This window comes from Amyelois transitella, chromosome 6 (assembly GCF_032362555.1).
Source record: "Amyelois transitella isolate CPQ chromosome 6, ilAmyTran1.1, whole genome shotgun sequence".
NCBI classification, from domain to species: Eukaryota; Metazoa; Arthropoda; class Insecta; order Lepidoptera; family Pyralidae; genus Amyelois; species Amyelois transitella.
The window spans coordinates 1,280,814-1,298,794 of NC_083509.1; the positions used below are offsets into that span (position 1 = coordinate 1,280,814).

A 17,981-nucleotide genomic window follows, 5' to 3' on the forward strand; every position below is an offset into this window, starting at 1 on the left:
ACCACATCCCCTAAAGAATATTTCTAGACACGTGACTCAGAACACTGAGGTACAAAATACCCTCGATAAATTGGGTAATTCCCCGGCATCTCGCTTACTTGGGTTGAATTTTAAAACCTACTTTAGAATTACTAAGGAGAAATACTTAGATCACAGAGTAAATTTATTACAGAGCCTAAGTTTCGAATAATCAGTGTCAAGGGAGTTAAGCAGGAAAAACTGATTTTAAATCTAAAGATGTATTTATTCACTCATTTATTAAACATAATTATTCAAAAACCATTTCGTTATAATAATTTGAGAATAAGATAATTCAAATAACTTATTGCAACTCTTGTTATTTTATACCTATAAGATACGTAATTTATTGTAAATTAATATATTACGGAGACTGTGCTCTTTTTGAAAAGGTTTTATTTATTATCATATTAATCCACTGTTTCTCACTTTATCGTTGTTCGGATAAATCTCCGTTCATACTTTGAGCTCAAACAATGATTTTAATAATCCAAAAATAAACATAAAATCTTTACGTTTTGGATGACTAGCCTCTGTCGTATTAATCTACTTTTATCAAGGTGCTGGTGTCATAATAAATTGTCTATGGTTTTGCCCATTTTAGTCTAGATCACATATTTACCATTGTTCAGTCAATTGAAATACCTGTAAGGGGTAGGAAATGTACCTTTATAAAAAAAAAAACAAAATAGTAACTCGTGACAATAAAAAGAAAATTATAGTTACCTCCTCATAACAGTAGTAACTAGAATTAAGAAATGGACAAAATCCAAAGATACGTATATAATTTTTAGATAACTTTTTGTTTTACTCATACGTGAGATATGATCGTATGTAAATTAAAAATCCGGGCAGAGAAGTTATTATCACGTTTAGAAGTTAATAAGTGCTGACTTATAGTATGATTTTATCTTAAAAACTGATATCTAACGTTTCAATGATAATAGATATTTTTATTTGGTCTGTTTTTCCTTAGTGTCAACTCAGATAAGTAGGGAATTAAGTTGTTAATGGGTTGTTCCTTCGGTAGACTAATAAATGGGTCAACTTAATTTGATATTTAATGTATGTGTATTTTTTATGCTTATACATTACTAGTTGTGCCCGCGACTTCGTCCGCGTTGAATACTTATTTTAGGCATCATTGAAGCCCTCAAGGATGAATAATTTTCCCCGTTTTTTTCATATTTTCTATTATCTTCGCTCCTAAAAGTTGCAGTGATATTATATAGCCTAAAGCCTTCCTCGATAAATGGTCTATTCAACACAAAAATAATTTTTCAATTCGAACCAGTAGTTCCTGTAATTAGCGCGTTCGAACAAACAAACAAACTCTTCAGCTTTATAATATTAGCATATATAAAATATAAATACATTTTATGTATCTTTTAGCATTTATAGTTTCTCTGTTTGGTCGGCTTGTAGACTTTAAATAAATAAATAAAGCCGCGGGCAAAAAGTAGTGTTACATAAGGTAAATTAAACTCCAGCTGACTTGATGTAGGTCATGGTTGTATTTGATGACCACGTTTTACCTGACTATCAGCGTTCATGAATAAACATTTTGTAATGATGGCTCTTATTATAGGTACTTACAGAGGTAAGTGACTCAGTAACGTTGTGTAAAAAAAATTAAGAAAACAATAGGATTACTCCATCACTTGAACATGGACATCGTAAAAAGCGACTAAGGGATAGGCTTACAAACTTTGTATTCTTTTTTTTAAAGCGATGGTCTAGCAACTTGTCATCATTTGAATCTCAATTCAGTTTTAAGCCAAATAGCTGAACGTGGCCTTGTCAAGACTGTTGGCTCTGTCTACCTCACAAGGGATATAGACGTGACCATATGTATGTAACTTTGTGTTTTAGCCCATTACTAACGCCGGGTTTTAAGTTGACGTGTCCGTATGGTTTTTGCGTTCCTGTCATTATTATTTTATTTATTAAAGTTGTCTTTATACTGGCGTAAATCCCGGTTACGTCCTCATCTCTCTGGGAAAGATATGAAAAGGTCTTTCTTTAGTGCCAGAAACCACACGGCATTAATGAGTATGCTGGTACAATAGTTGCCAGGAGTCCCACACTCCCCCCGGCTTGAAGATCCAGGGCTGTAATGGAGTCACTGCTCACTAGTGAAGGAACGACTTATAGGCTCCTTCTAAATATGTAAAAATTAAATGTTCAATTACAAATATTAATGAGTGCCTATTTCGTTATAGTGTGAGTGTCCTAATCTACTGGGAGCACTGCCATTGAGCTTCAATAATATTTGGTTTTATATGTATAAATAAATTTGCGCGTTGTATAAAAAAATTGTGCGGTTCCCGGCAGTGCCGTGTGGTTCCCGGCAGTGCCGTGTGGTTCCCGGCACCAATACAAAAAAGAATAGGACCACTCCATCTCTTTCCCATGGATGTCGTAAAAGCCGACTAAGGGGTAAGCTTATAAACTTGGGATTCTTCTTTTAGGCGATGGGCTAGCAACCTGTCACTATTTGAATCTCAATCCTATCTTAAAGCCAAATAGCTGTACGTGGCCTATCAGTCTTTACAAGACTGTAGGCTCTGTCTACCCCGCAAGGGATATAGACGTGAATATATATATGTATGTGTGTATAAATAAATTTGACTTTTATTAAATGAAATAATTTTCCAATAACTAAACTACGTATACGCGTGAGGACCAAAGCGCAGTAACTGACCACACGTCATTCATTCGTCGCTCTCGTACAAAATCTGACTGACACATAACATTCACACTTACATTGTGTCCCTTCAGGATTAAGAAGAAGGAGAAAATTTAGCAAAGAGTTTTACACCTTACACCATTGTCTTATACATACATACAATTTGTTACGTCTATATCTCTGCCTACCCAGAGATAATAAACTTGAATAGACCGAATGGCATCGTACAGTCGTATGGCTTTATAATGGAAAATGAGATTCAAGTCGTGACAGCTTGCTAGCTACAGTTGCCTACAAGAAGAATCCCAATTTTATTAACCTATCCTTTAGTCACTTTTGCGACATCCATAGGACAGAGAGAATTATCTCATATTCTTTTTTTCTATATAAATATAAATTGATAGAGATATTATGATAGAACCTGTTAACGCTCGTCAATAACCCCGCAGTTTAATACCCAAATTCTTAGTACTCTTACCCTCCTACGCCATTCTAATACAAACGGTATCAACCACTAAATATCCTCATTCTATATATAGAATTAACCCTTCCGAAATCCGAACTCTGACCTATTTGGCCACTAACTTGTTTAAAACAATGAAATAATTAGTTATATCCGATCAAAACATCGTTAAAATACAATCGAATCTAAATAAATTATTATCAATTAGTAGTATTATTCAATGAATATCCATGTTATGATCAAGCCAAATAGCTAAGCGTGGCCCTTCAGTCTTTTCCAGACAGAGGAAATAGACGTGATTATATATATCATACAAATAATTTGCTAAAATACCTACTCAAGAAACTAGCTTCCTTTATGAAAATTGTCCCTAAAAGGCGACTCTTGGGAATTCAGTTTAGTATTTTTTGAAAAGAGAAGGAAAGACAGAGACATAAACAAGACTTCAACTGTTGTGTCACACATTAATCGGAATCTTACACACGTGGTCTCGCAAACTGGTTTACCGCCAAACGCCAAAGCTGCGTGCGCGCAGATTCGCGCGGCAGTAGTGCGCAATCCGACACAACAATTGCACGTACATTCAGAAAGTTATTAAGAAGGTGCGTGCACGCAGTGACAGTGATGTGTGTGTGAAGTATATGGATTGCTGATTTATTGTTTTTGTAAGTTTTTCTTTTTTCATTTAAAGAACGAACATTTCTCGGTGTCAACGGTGATTTATTTTTTTTTTATATTTTTTTTTGGGTGATATCTTAATATAATTATTGTCATGTGCATCCTGATAAAAAAATGTAAATCATAAATCAATTTTTAATTGGTATTTCTGGATCAAATATTTCGACCACAGTTCAGAAATCGCAGCACAATCGCACATTTGATTGAGCAAATGTGAAAAACACATACATAGGTATACTTAAAACTTTTTGTGTCACAAAAACTATTAAGTATTATAATGAGAGATTGTATTTTGAACGCGAACTTTTTTCGATTCCAAAAACTGGTCGGGGTTTCATTATATGTTACTTTAATTGTCAGAACTTGTGTACAATCGCAAAAATAGGCCATTTATCAGGTAGACAGGGCCTATATGTCTTTCCACTAGACACGATCATAACATACCTTCTTCTTTCACTACTTCTTCTCTACGTCTGTTGACCTAAGATTTCATTTGTTTTATTAAAACAAATTATTTAAACAGAGGATACGTACAACCTTATCACTTTGTTCCTGGAAATTGTTTTAAAAAAGTGCCATGTGGTTCCCGGCAACAATAGTAAAAAGAATAGGACTACCCCATCTCTTTCCCACGGATGTCGTAAAAGGCAACTAAGGGATAGGCTTATAAACTTGGGATTTTTCTTTTAGGCGACAGACTAGCAACTTGTCACTATTTGAATCTCAATTCTATCATTAAACCAAATAGCTGAACGTGGCCTATCAGTCTTTTTAATACTGTTGGCTCTGTCTACCCCACTGTATAGATGTAATTATATGTATGTTTATATCAAAAAACATGTATCCCCATACTAAACCGTCCTACTCGACGGTATTTGACGAAATTTGGCACACAAAGATCTTTAGGAGAAACATATCCTGTGATACTCCTGAAGATCTTTCGTTCTAAAAACTAAGCTAGTAAATAGACTTCGTTCATTGAAAACTTCATTCAAATAACAAAGCCTTAAAAAGTGCAAAAACTAAAACAGACAAACTATCAGATACGTAATACAAAGCAAAACATTCTCTCGAGACAAGTTTTTGATGTCAAAAGAAACTCGATCTAATAGGCACAAAACTATCCAGTTTCAAACACATCGTCTTAACACAAAACTGCCACAACACAAAATAAGAACAATACTATAATATTACACTGTTTGAATACATATTACATTACTTATTGCGCGCCTAAAAAGGCTGTATAAAAATAATTAAAAAATTGTTACTTGGAAGATATATTACTAGCTGTGTCCGCGACTTAGTCCGCGTGGAATAGTTTTTCTGGGCATCATTGAAGCCCTCAAGGATGAATAATTTCCAATATTTCTTCGCGCCTAATTGTTGCAGCGTTATGTTAAATAGCCTAAAACCTTCCTCGATAAATGCTCTATTAAACACAAAAATTTTTTTTCAATTCGAACCAGTAGTTCCTGAGATTAGCGCGTTCAAACAAACAAACTCTTCAGCTTTATAATATTAGTATAGATATATAATAGTTAAAATTACGTGTCTTTCCACGAGAGATAGGCAGAGGCTTCATCGTTCCTCTCACTTCCTCGTATAAGATTCACCTACAAATATATTATCATTTAACTTCACAAAAAAAAGAAAGTATGTACGTTTTCTAAATCATAACTAAAATTTTGTCTATTCCATCTTCTACCTGAGAACTGTCTGTGTGACAGTGTCAATTTTTTTTTAATGTTACGAGTACATACATTATACAACAGAATACAAAACTGAAGAGAATTTGTAAAGTATTTGTATAATTATTCTGCTTATATAATAATTGCTAATAACTTTTTCTGTTCGAATATATCTAATAAATTAATTATTCTTCGTGTAAAAAAGTGAAAAATTATTCTTGGAAAAAACAATTCCTTTTAAAAAACTATGTTGATAGAACTCATTGTTTATTCATTGCTACTTGGGAAAAGATTTGCCGTAAAGTCTAACTTTAATTTCTTGCAGACAGAATTTTGCTACTAAATATTTTGTATGTTTTTTTTTCTACACAACCGAAACTCTCATCAGTTTTTCTTATTTTTATCCAACCTACCAAAAAAATTTAAATTACGAACATTACTTTCAATACTAAGCATCTTATTATATATTATCTTAGGGCAATGGAACAACGTCCTACGTAAAATAAAGGTACGTCACATACAAACATAAAACCTCGCTTCTTTCCCGGAGGGGTAGGCAGAGACTTTATCTTTCCACTTTCCACGATCTCTTCATACTTCCTTCGCTTCATTCACATTCATATCTCTCTTCATGCAGGCTCGGCGGTATCGGGTACTCTTGACCTGACCCTTTGCCAGGACGTCCTTAATTTGATCAAGATACGTTCCTCTAGGCCTTTCCACTCCGACCTTTCCCTCCACACTCTCCTTTTATATCTGCTTTATCAACCTTAATAATAAATAGTAATGGACATATCGTCTATTGATATGCCCAGGAACGGGTTTTGGCAGGAGAACAACATAACATCAACTTCTCCAAAGGACCTCTACGTGTTGGATTTATATCCCCACCCCATGCAAGTCTCTCAAAAATCCGGGGTGTATAAACCCGTGAAATCTAAGAGGAGAAACATAGATAGTAAAAAAAATAAAATAAAAGGATACTCCTTAGACAATGATCACTATAATTCTGGAATGCAGATTTTTTCACAAAGCGATTCCTGTTGAGCCTCCGCAACCGTTGCAAGGCAGCCTACCCCACATTGGATCATGAATAGATAGATAGATAAAATGTTTATTCGACAATGCAACAAATATGACAAATATAATAATAACAAATCCTTAAAACTAACACGTGTGTGCTGTAGCAAGTTGAAATGGTCATAACTCTTAATCTACTTGCACTGAAAGAGTACAAAAACGGTTTTTCGGTTATCACGATTTGATTTCGAAGCGGGTACATGGCTACAAATCCAGTTGCCTGAGTGTCCTGGTTTCCTCATGATGTTTTCCGTTCCCGTAAGGCGGACGGTATTTTTCACTAATTCATTGTCAAAATTGCATTAACTCCAGTTCACGCGGGAATCGGGCACACAGTTTTATTTCAAATTTGCCATGTAGATCCTTATCCTACCGAAACTACATGCCAAATTTCAAATCTTCAAATCCAGGGCTGTGCGTTGTATGTTAGTCTGTCAGAAACGGAACCGTTTACAAATTTGAACATACCTTTTCACATATCACATCCAAACTAATATTAGATATTAACTCGAAAGTAAGCTTATTTATTTGTTTGTTACCACTTCGGAATTAATCTTTTTGAAATATCTCACGTATATTAAAATTGAGAGTCTGAAAAAAGCATACCTTTCATCCTGGTAAATCTAAAATTTCGGTGGGATATACAAGAAACTGTTTTCTTTCGTAGTTGGCGCTAAATTCGTTGCTTTTTTCCAGAAAGTGCTAATTTCGTCACTTTTTTCACGCGGGCGAAGCTGCGGATATAAGCTAGTATAAAACAAAACCACAAAACTATAATGATGCGATCTCCGCATTGTAGAAAGTATGGACCGCAAACCTATTGCTTCATTCTATAAGTATACCTACATCATATAAAACTGCAATAAAACAAATTGTCTGTTCGTCTGTGAAATTGAGGTCTTATTTCGTCTAGATCCGCTGTTGTAATCAACATAATTAATTAACATATAGTTTGGATTAAAGTATAAAAATTTTTTTTCTGAATATTTGAAAATCTTGCGTTCACTCTTATGTTTTGACTAAGGGATAGGCCTTAAGTCTGTGATGGTAGATGTAAGAAAGTAAATAAATATATACTTGGGATTCCTCTTGTAGGCTATGAACTAGCAACCTGTCTTTATTTAAGTCTCAATTACATCATTAAGCCATATACAGCTGAACATGGCGTATCAGTCTTTTCAAGACCGTTGGCTCGACGGCTTTTGGATGATTGATTAAATTGATGCATGATTATATGTGTGTCATAGAGAATGCCGACCTAAGTTGCGGGCTAAAGCTAGTTCATTCATTCTTATAATTACGTTTATATCCGCCGTGTCGTGTGCTTCCCGGCACCAATACAAAAAGGAATAGGAGCACTCCATCTCTTTCCCGTGGATGTCGTAAAAGGCGACTAAGGGATAGGCTTACAAACTTGTGATTCTTTTTTAGGCGATGGGCTAGCAACCTGTCACTATTTGAATCTCAATTCTATCTTAAAGCCAAATAGCTGAACGTGGCCTATCAGTCTTTTCAAGACTGTTGGCTCTGTCTATCCCGCATGGGATATAGACGTGATTATATGTATGTATGTACGTTTATATCCCTTGCAGGGTAGACAGAGCCAGCATTCTTGCAATACTGTCAACGTTCAGCTGTTTAGTTTGTTTAGCAAAAGGCTAGACATTAATAAATTTAATTACGTTACTGAATATAGGTACCTACCAAACTAAAGCGGTTGAACAACAAAATTGCGGTGCACCCGTTTGCAACACGGTTCCGCAACCGGATCTCGGATTGGAGTCGATATAATGACTTCGCAATGTTGATCGCAAATTGGCCTTCTCAGATGAAACCGGTCGTTTTTATTGATGACATTTTCAAGATTCTCGAAACACGTGAATTAATTTTTAAGCAAGGCCACGGGGTGGCTGTAAAATGTAATAGTGACCAGCGAGAGCTATATATTGAGTGCCGTGTGGTTCCCGGCACCATTACAAAAAAGAATAGGATCACTCCATCCCTTTCCCATGGATGTCGTAAAAGGCGACTAAGGGATGGGCTTACAAACTTGGGATTCTTTTTGTAGGCGATGGGCTAGCAACCTATCACTATTTAAATCTCGATTCTATCATTAAGCCAAAAATAGCTGAACGTGGCCATTTAGTCTTTCAAGACTGTTGGCTCTGTCTACCCCGCAAGGGATATATAGACGTGACCATATGTATGTAAGAGCTATATATGTAGGTACACATACATGATTTCGCTAGCGGCTTCGCTGGCTTGAAAAGTACCCTACGGCCTTTTCCGTACTCGTCATTTTATGTATGTTTCCAAAATTCATTAGAATCGGTTCAGTGGTTTTGACGTGAGAGACTGACGCACATTTAAAATCAATACATTTAATATATTTAAGAATATAATCAATGTACATTGTTTATTTATTGTAGTTTTTATGTATGTTTCTCCTCTAAGATTTCATGGGTCTATAGTATACACCCTGGATTTTTGGGAGGCTTGCGTGGGGATATAAATCCACCTTTAATTCCCTTAGTCTTCTGTTACGGAAAAGAGGTAAAGTAATCCTATTCCAAAGTGCGAAAAACCACACGGCATATTGATAATGTTTCTATAAAAATCTTGTTTCCAATAAAATGCACCGGGAAGTATAACATCGTCTACATAAACCCTCAATGCGAAGACAGCTTATATTTTTCCACAGTATGCATCAGTTAGATCATATCTGTATTAGTCAACCTATCTCAGAAGGATTCTAAATCAATACATAGTAACTATGCTGTTGTATGGGAAAACGTAGTGAGAAAACCTTCATTAGCCATATTACGACAAATTTTCGTTTGAGTATTTTATTAATTTAGTTCAACAAAGACTAAAACGTTGAATAGATTAATTTTCAAAATCGGATACAAGGTGTCAATTATTGAAGTCACTTAAATCTAATTATGAATACTACCGCTTCCAAAGCGCATGTGTAGAAGAAGCGTCGGAACAAACTACACTGTTGTTGGTGTTGGTGAAATAATCGCGTCAATAAACAATAAACTGCCTGAGATACAACGATGCATAAAACACATTATTTGGGCGAGTCCAAAACACCTCTTGAGAAACGTTGCTTAAGCGTGACGTCACGCTGAGAATTTTGTTCGCATCGTAAACCTTATTCCTTTTTTATTGTAAAACATACATACATACATATGGTCACGTCTATATCCCTTGCGGGGTAGATAAAGCCAATAGTCTTGAAAAGACTGAATGGCCACGTTCAGCTATTTGGCTTAATGATATAATTGAGATTCAAATAGTGACAGGTTGCTAGCCAATCGCATAAAAGAGGAAGCCCAAGTTTATAAGTCTACTAGCTGTGCCCGCAACTTCGTCCGCGTGGAATAGTTATTTTGGGCATCATTGAAGCCCTCAAGGATGAATAAATTTTCCCCCTTTTTCACATTTTCCATTATTTCTTCGCTCCTAATAGTTGCAGCGTGATGTTTTATAGCCTAAAGCCTTCCTCGATAAATGGTCTATTCAACACAAAAATAAATTTTCAATTCGAACCAGTAGTTCCAGAGACATTGATGAAGAACGCAGTATGTAACTTCGAACGTACAGCCAACATCTACCCAAATTCACGGGAAATTCGCCTTTATTACAGCGTTATAGAGTTCCATGTCGAGTAACTTGTCATGCCGTTGACTGTCCACAATATATAGGTACGCGAACAATTCGTCCACAGGGCCCGTGTCACGAAACTAACTTTCCCTTTTCAAGGTTCTTCTAAATTGTGAATAGCAAGGCATTGCAGCCGGAACTGCGGAGATTTTAAACTCACTTCGTAAAAATATATCTAGGTACATACATATAGTCACCCCTATATCCATTGCGAGGTAGACAAAGCCTTGTAAACACTGAAAGGCCACGTTCAGCTGTACGGCTAAATGATGGAATTGAGATTTAACACTAGAAGGGTCGGGGAAATTGCATACCTTCAAAGACCGCGACCGTCAAATTGACGGTATATGATAATTACGGAGAAAATATGATTGAAATATGTACCTATGTGTGTCATAAAAACAAAATTACGAATTTTAATTAATGCTTTTAATTAAATACTTTGATTAGTTACATAAAACATTTATTACAAATAATTTTTTTAAATACTTTTTTTACACATTGACCACAAACAGCTTTCTGGCAAATAGTACATACGTCACAAGTGCGGTTCTTTTTACATTTTGAATTAATTTGACATTGTCGTCTTTTTTGTGATGTAGAAGGCTGTTCTTCTTCAATAGTTATGTTATCCAAACGTTGAAAAGCTGATGCACTTTGTTTTTTATTCACGTACTCTGCGCGAAGTTCACTTACAAGTTGTAGAATATAATTATGACGAGAAATGTTTTCACCTGTAACTTGGCGATAAATAATCCATGAATTTATGGCGGCCAAATCTAGAATATTATAGAAGACGTGGACTGGCCATCTTCGTGTTCCAGCTCTTACAGTATATTTTCGTGCCATTTGGTCAATTATATCCACGCCTACCTTAGTTTCGTTATAAAATTGTATAGTCTCCGGTAGTTTTTTTTTTGACTCAGCATCAATATGAATATTTTCGTGTAATGTACTCAATACAATGACATTTTTCCCAGGTTTACCTTGATAAATTGTTAGGGTTGTGTTTGTTGCCGATTTCAGTATAAAGGTTTCATATCTCTTTGTACGAATGTTTCTACAATTCGCTGGTACTTCTCGTCTTGCCCGTCTCATTGTTCCAACAATACTTGTACTTTCAGATCTAAGCTTTTCTGCCAATTTTAGAGATGTGAAAAAATTATCCGTTGTAACGTTCCGACCTTTTTTGAGGTAAGGTTGTAACAATTTCATAACAACATGTTCTGGTAACGACATATTACTTAGGCGCTCACTATCTTTTCCTAAATAAGGAAAACCCCCACACAGATATTTGCTCTCAACATCCACTAATAACCAAAACTTTATTCCAAATTTATCAGGCTTGTTCGCAATATATTGCAAAAAAGGGCAACGTGTTTTCGATGGAAATAACTGCTCATCAACAGTCATATTTTCACCAGGAATGTAACACATTTGGCAATTTTCTATAAAATTATTCCATATATCAGAAATCATTGCAAATTTGTCAGTAGATAAACGTGTATTACGCGTGCTTCTCAAATCAAATCGTAAATATTTTATTATTTCTTTGAATCTATTTTTACTCATAGTATTTTTGAAAACTGGCGGACCCCATTCTAAGGACCATAAAATGTCTAGGTCTAAATGGCTCATGTTGTAAGCTCCACGTGCATAAATCAGTCCAATGAAAGCATCTAATTCATCTAAAGAAATTTCCCACGATTCATCTTGACATTTGATACGTGCTTCAGTTTCAGTGCACAACTTTATGCGTCGTAATATAAATTCTTGAATAAAAAGACGCCAAGAAGTAATAACTTTTTTGGATTCTACATACCGCTTTGCATATGGAGTGGGACCTGGGTTTTCTCTCAGTACATTTTGCCGACTTCGACGGCCCGTCGTTCCACCACTAAAACTAGGAATACACGTCCATTCAGTGCCATCACTAGCCACTTGTCTCATACCTATTTCGGGTAATGATGACGTTCTGACTTGCCTCCCACCACGTGTTATACTTCCCGAATGCACTGCTCTTCCGCTGGATCCAGGTCTTCTGCCACGACTTCTACGTATACCACGTTCGCTGTGTAAATTACTGTCCTGCGTTTCACTGTCGAAATGACTTTCAGTTGGAATGTCGGCTTCTGAATCCTCAGATGTAGAACTTTCTTGGTCTAGCTGAAAGTCTTCATCTTCGTTATCACAATGCGTTACTGATAATTCATTGCCACTTTCATCACCTGAGTCATCTTCTTCAATATTACAAAGTTGCGATAACTCTCGTTCTATTTCTAAACTCGAGAGCTGTTTGGAACGCCGATTGGAACTCATTATAAAATAAACACACGACAATTCTCTTCAAATAATCAGTTGAAACTGTAAGTCATGTCAATAAACACAACATATAAATATATAGGTAAGATAAGAAGGTAGAAACAAAACTTTTGTTTATAACACTTCAAAGTATTCAAGTGCCGTCAAATTGACGGCGTCCGGTCTTATTAGGTATGAGTAAGCATACCCCGCATATCAATCATTATTTATTTATTTTTATTAAGTTAAAACTTATACAATCATAAGTTATGAAAAGTCATTAAATATGAATACAAACTGAAATACAGACAAAAAGTTATTAGCCATCAAAATTATTTTGCCGTCAAATTGACGGCCATGGCCCTTCTAGTGTTAAATAGTATGAGGTTGCTAGCCCATTCTATTCTAAGGCGCCGGATACCACACGGCACAAGTTTAAATAATAAATGTTCCCGGCACCAATATAAAAAGAATAAGACTATATCATCACTTTCCCATAGATTTCGTAAAAGGCAATTAAGGGATAGGCTTATAAATTTGGGATTTTTCTTATAGGCGATTCTATCATTAGGCCAAACAGTTGAACGTGGCCTGTCAGGCTTTCAAGACTGCTGGCTCTGTCTACCCCGCAAGGGATACAGACGCGATTATATGGATTTCATTTCATGAGGCTACATTCATGAGGCGTGATGACATGTATGTTTCTTAAGTAATCGTCACCAGAAATTACATTTACGAACCAATAGACTCAAAACTATGACTGAATAAGTTACAAAAATCCGTCATCAGCATCATAAAAAACCATCTATCGAACATTTTTGTTATAACTAGTCTCGCCGCAATGATTCATCGATGATTTTATGAAGTCATTGACATTCAAAAACCGAAACATAATGTTGTTTGTATACCGTTAAAATCGTACACAATATGAATTATATTCTTTACAGAGCAAAACAGAGAGTTGTCGGGTGTACTTTGCTTTGTTTTCATCATTTGTGTTTATTTTAAAAAGATTATATTTTTTCATAATGGCAACTTTAATTTCGCAAAAGGGTAAGGTGACTGACATATTATCTATGCTCAATCAATAATTTTTAATAAGACTTTTGTTTTCATACCTTTACTGAAAATTTACATACCTACATCTTACTTACCTAGTTATTAAGTAAGATAAGGAGGGATTTATGAAGTATCTTAAAGAAAACCTTCATGAACTACAAGCTGCCCTCCCCGGCATAGTCACGTCTATATCCCTTGTGGGGTACACAAAGCCCACAGTCTTGGAAAGATTCAAATGTCAAAGAAAAAAGATTCAATTCTCACTCAATGATAATATCATCAGATCAAATAGTGACAGGTTGCTAGCCCACGACCTATAATAGGAATCTTAAGTTTATAAGCTTATCCCTTAGTCGCCTTTAACGACATCCACGGAAAAGATGTAAAACGGTTTTATTCCGAAGTGCGGGTAACATAACGGTACTATATAATAGAACAAAATGATTAAAGTCAAAATTACAATGATGATAGTGAACTATAGAAGTAGTAAACTATTGAAATAGTGAACTTTTGAAGTATTGAACTATGGAAGTAGTGAACTATTGAACCTATCACAGGGTGTGCTAAATACTTAACCTTCGTATGTTGCAACCGCACCTTTTGTTCAGCATTGAGCCATGCGCATTTAGTTGCATTGGAATTATCTCATTTTACCAACTTTAAAACGGGCTTATTTATTTTATTAATTATGTATCTCTTTAACTACTTGAATCTCAATTCCATTACGAAGCCATATAGCTGAACGTGGCCGTTGACTCTGTCTACCCCGCAAGGTATATACACGAAAGATAAAGTTATAATTTCGTTAATTAAACAGGTTTTCGTGGACTAAAGCCAAACATTTAAACTTAAAGTAACAAAAATGAATATGTTTGTCACACGGTAACTCGGTAACTATCTTAAACCCAAATAGCTGAACGTGGCCATTCAGTCTTTTCAAGACTGTTGGCTCTGTCTACCCCGCAAGGGATATAGACATGACCATATGTATGTATGTATGCATCACCTTACCTATTTTACATAAATTAGTCACTCCTCTTTCCCGGACGGGTAGGCAGAGACCACATCTTCCACTTGCTACGATCCCTAAGTACTTTATAGTATATTACAACTTTTTTACAATCATGAGCTAATCTAGCTTCATTCACACCTGTTACATTATCGTACAAAATTATATACATATACATATCACTACATATAATAAAGTCCCCCTTTTTTCTCTGTGTGCGTTTGCATGCGCTAATCTCAAAAAGTTATGGACGGATTTACATTTTATTATATTAATCCTTTCCGTGCGAAGCCGGGGCGGGTCGCTAGTTAGAAATAGGCACAGAAATCGGAACAGTATTACTTAATTATTATGTTACCAACAAAAAATATACTTCTGTCAAGATATAATCTAATATATATTTACATTTTACTATATTAATCCTATCCGTGCGAAGCCGGGGCGGGTCGCTAGTTAGAAATAAGCACAGAAATCGGAACAGTATTACCTAATTATTATGTTACCATCAAAAAAAAATACTTCTCTCAAGATATAATCTAATATATATATATATATTACACGCGAACGAACCCGTGAGAAAATGGTAGTAAAATATATATATATTAAATCGTAAATATTTATACCACGTAATATAACGCAACAGACATACCGCAAAACAATTAATAAACGGTAGTATTTATCACATAAATTGTTCACGACCACAAAGAAATATGAGGTAGTGAAGACAAAATATTACTACATCATATTATCATATATATAAATGCATTGCTTGGAAATATTTTATACTTAAGGCCGCCCGCGACTTCATCCGCATGGAAACCTTATCAATCCCGCGGGAACTTCGGGATAAAAAGTAGCCTATATGTTATACTGGGTCTTCAGCTACCTACATACCAAATTTCATCGTAATCGGTTCAGTAGTTTTTGCGTGAAAGAGTAACAAACATCCATACTGACATACAAACTTTCGCATCTATACATATAATAAATCTGTAGAAAGGTCAATTCTGTACATTGAAAATATTGAAAAAATAAATAGCAGGGGGTGTTACTGGATCGATACCAAACCCAAATATGTGATTAAAAAAATTTTTGTCTGTCTGTCTGTATGTTCAGGCATCACGTGAAAACTAACGGTTCGATTTTGATGAAACTTGGTATAATTATACCTTATTATCCTGGGCATAAAATAGGATACTTTTTATCCTGAAAAAATACGAAGAAAAAAAATCTTAATTTTTCAGTTTATCCATAGACGTTGTTCTGTAGAACCGCGAACACACGTTACGTTACCCGCAGTGGATTCAGCGCCGTAACTTATAGCGCCGAAAGTCGGATTTAGCTTGAACCGTTTGCTTTGCAATTACTATGAAAAAACTTTAGTCCGGTCAATCTAGACATTCGAAGCTACATTAATTCCAATCAAGCTGAAAATGAGTATAATTGTTTAAAACACAATCAAAAGCATTATTGCAAAATTCTGGTTTAAGGAAAAAAAATACCCAAGGTCAAAGGTAAAAAATGGGTGTTTCGCGATTTTCTTCAAAACGGTAAGTTTTTCAAATCGGAAAATTACCTCAGACATAAATTGTAGATCATAAAGTTATCTATAAAAAAGGTATCAATATTTTTTTTCGATAAAGCTACCGTTTCTGAGATATAACGATGCAAAAAGTTGCAAGCGTCATAATATGCACAAATTTCCACGCCACCTCTGAGGTAGTGTATTATTAGCGCGTTTTTTTACATTTAATTATTAAACTTGAAAAAGTCTGAAATAGGTTAGAATAAACACGTGTTTTCACTACGCAGTGGCACTCAAGACAAACCTTCGCATTTATTATTTAAAAAAATTAGAATAACCCTAAGTGAAGCAAAATCATCTTAGGACAATAATAGAAATTACAATTAAATCAAATTAAAACTAAAACTACTTATTTTTATAAGTAGTTTTAGTTTTAATTTGATCTAAAAAAGAAAAAAGATGACTACAAACTAAAATTTAATTAATAAATTGTACAGTCCCTGCATAGTATCAACATGCGGGAGTGTGCCCACCAGGCTGGCAGAATTGCCAATTTGAATGGCAATGCTGATTCTCTGAGCCAGATAATTTCCAGCCCTCCAGTCAAGAGATACCTCAATCAGCTTCTTCGACAATTGTCAGAAAAGGTGATGGGCAGATGGCCCCCCGATCCCAGAGATTCTACCCCAAAATGTTCAAAAGTATAGGTATTACCGATACCTACATATTTGCGCCTTTTGAGGTTTTTTGCCTCATTTGAAGCAGAACCGGCCTTAGATTTAGTAACCTGAAGATGAGACGGCGCAAGTGTGTCGACACAAGTAGCTTTCCACACCAAAGGCCGCCCCAATCTCCAGGGTACCAAAGTCATACCATCCGGTCTCTTGCCATCATCCCGAGCCAGACCGTTTGGTTCTAGAAGGACTGGAACATGGATGGTGGCAAGAGCACGGAGGATTATATTATTTAGGGCGGCATGGCGCCCTAAACGGCCGGCAATCCATGAGAGGCATCCGGCATGAGAGGCCGTGGTGTCCATAGCCGTCAACGGTATCCCCGCAAGTACAACTATTATTAAAGACTAACGGTATTTCATGTGTTGAGCATTCCGAGATAAAGCAGGTATACTACGACCCTAGCCACGTACACAATTAAACAGAGAGACAGATGTTGTCTCAAGGTTTCACTACAGTATAAATGAAGGGACTGGGTTTTATTATACTTATGTATATTTTATATTTTAAATTCAAGTTAAAATTACCGACAGAACAATATTTTTACTTATATCACTGCTACACAGAGTATATACGAGACGTGCTTATGCATATTATGACGCTTGCAACTTTTTGCATCGTTATATCTCAGAAACGGTAGCTTTGTTGAAAAAAAATATTGATTCCTTTTTATAGATAACTTTATGATCTACAATCTATGTCTGAGGTTATTTTCCAATAAAACTTACCGTTTTGAAGAAAATCGTGAATACCCCATTTTTTTACCTTTGACCTTGGGTATTTTGTTTTCCTTATTTTGATTTGTTTTTGATTGTGTTTTAAACAATTATACTCATTTTCAGCTTGATGGGAAATAATGTAGCTTCATTCTTATTTTTTGGTCTAAATTGACCGGACTACTTACTACAGAACGCGAACTCAACAGCAGTAGCTCAATAGAGGGATCTCCTTAATTATTATAGGCCTAGCCGTAATTGGGTCCAATAGATATTTATAAGATGTCATTGTCAGAGTTACTCAAAATGGAAAAATAAACCATCCACGCGATGACCGACTTTCGCGCTGACG

At 35.5% G+C, this 17,981-nt stretch overlaps 1 protein-coding gene across 1 annotated transcript in view; it reads left to right on the forward strand.

The window, feature by feature from the left end:
* Positions 1-3,725: 3,725 nt before the first annotated feature.
* LOC106142875 (proton-coupled amino acid transporter-like protein pathetic) overlaps positions 3,726-17,981 on the forward strand; it is a 32,508-nt gene continuing 18,252 nt past the window's right edge. Inside the window, exon 1 of the mRNA XM_013344812.2 lies at positions 3,726-3,835. The gene's annotated coding sequence lies outside the window, so the exon portion shown is untranslated. The remainder of the gene's footprint in view (positions 3,836-17,981) is intronic.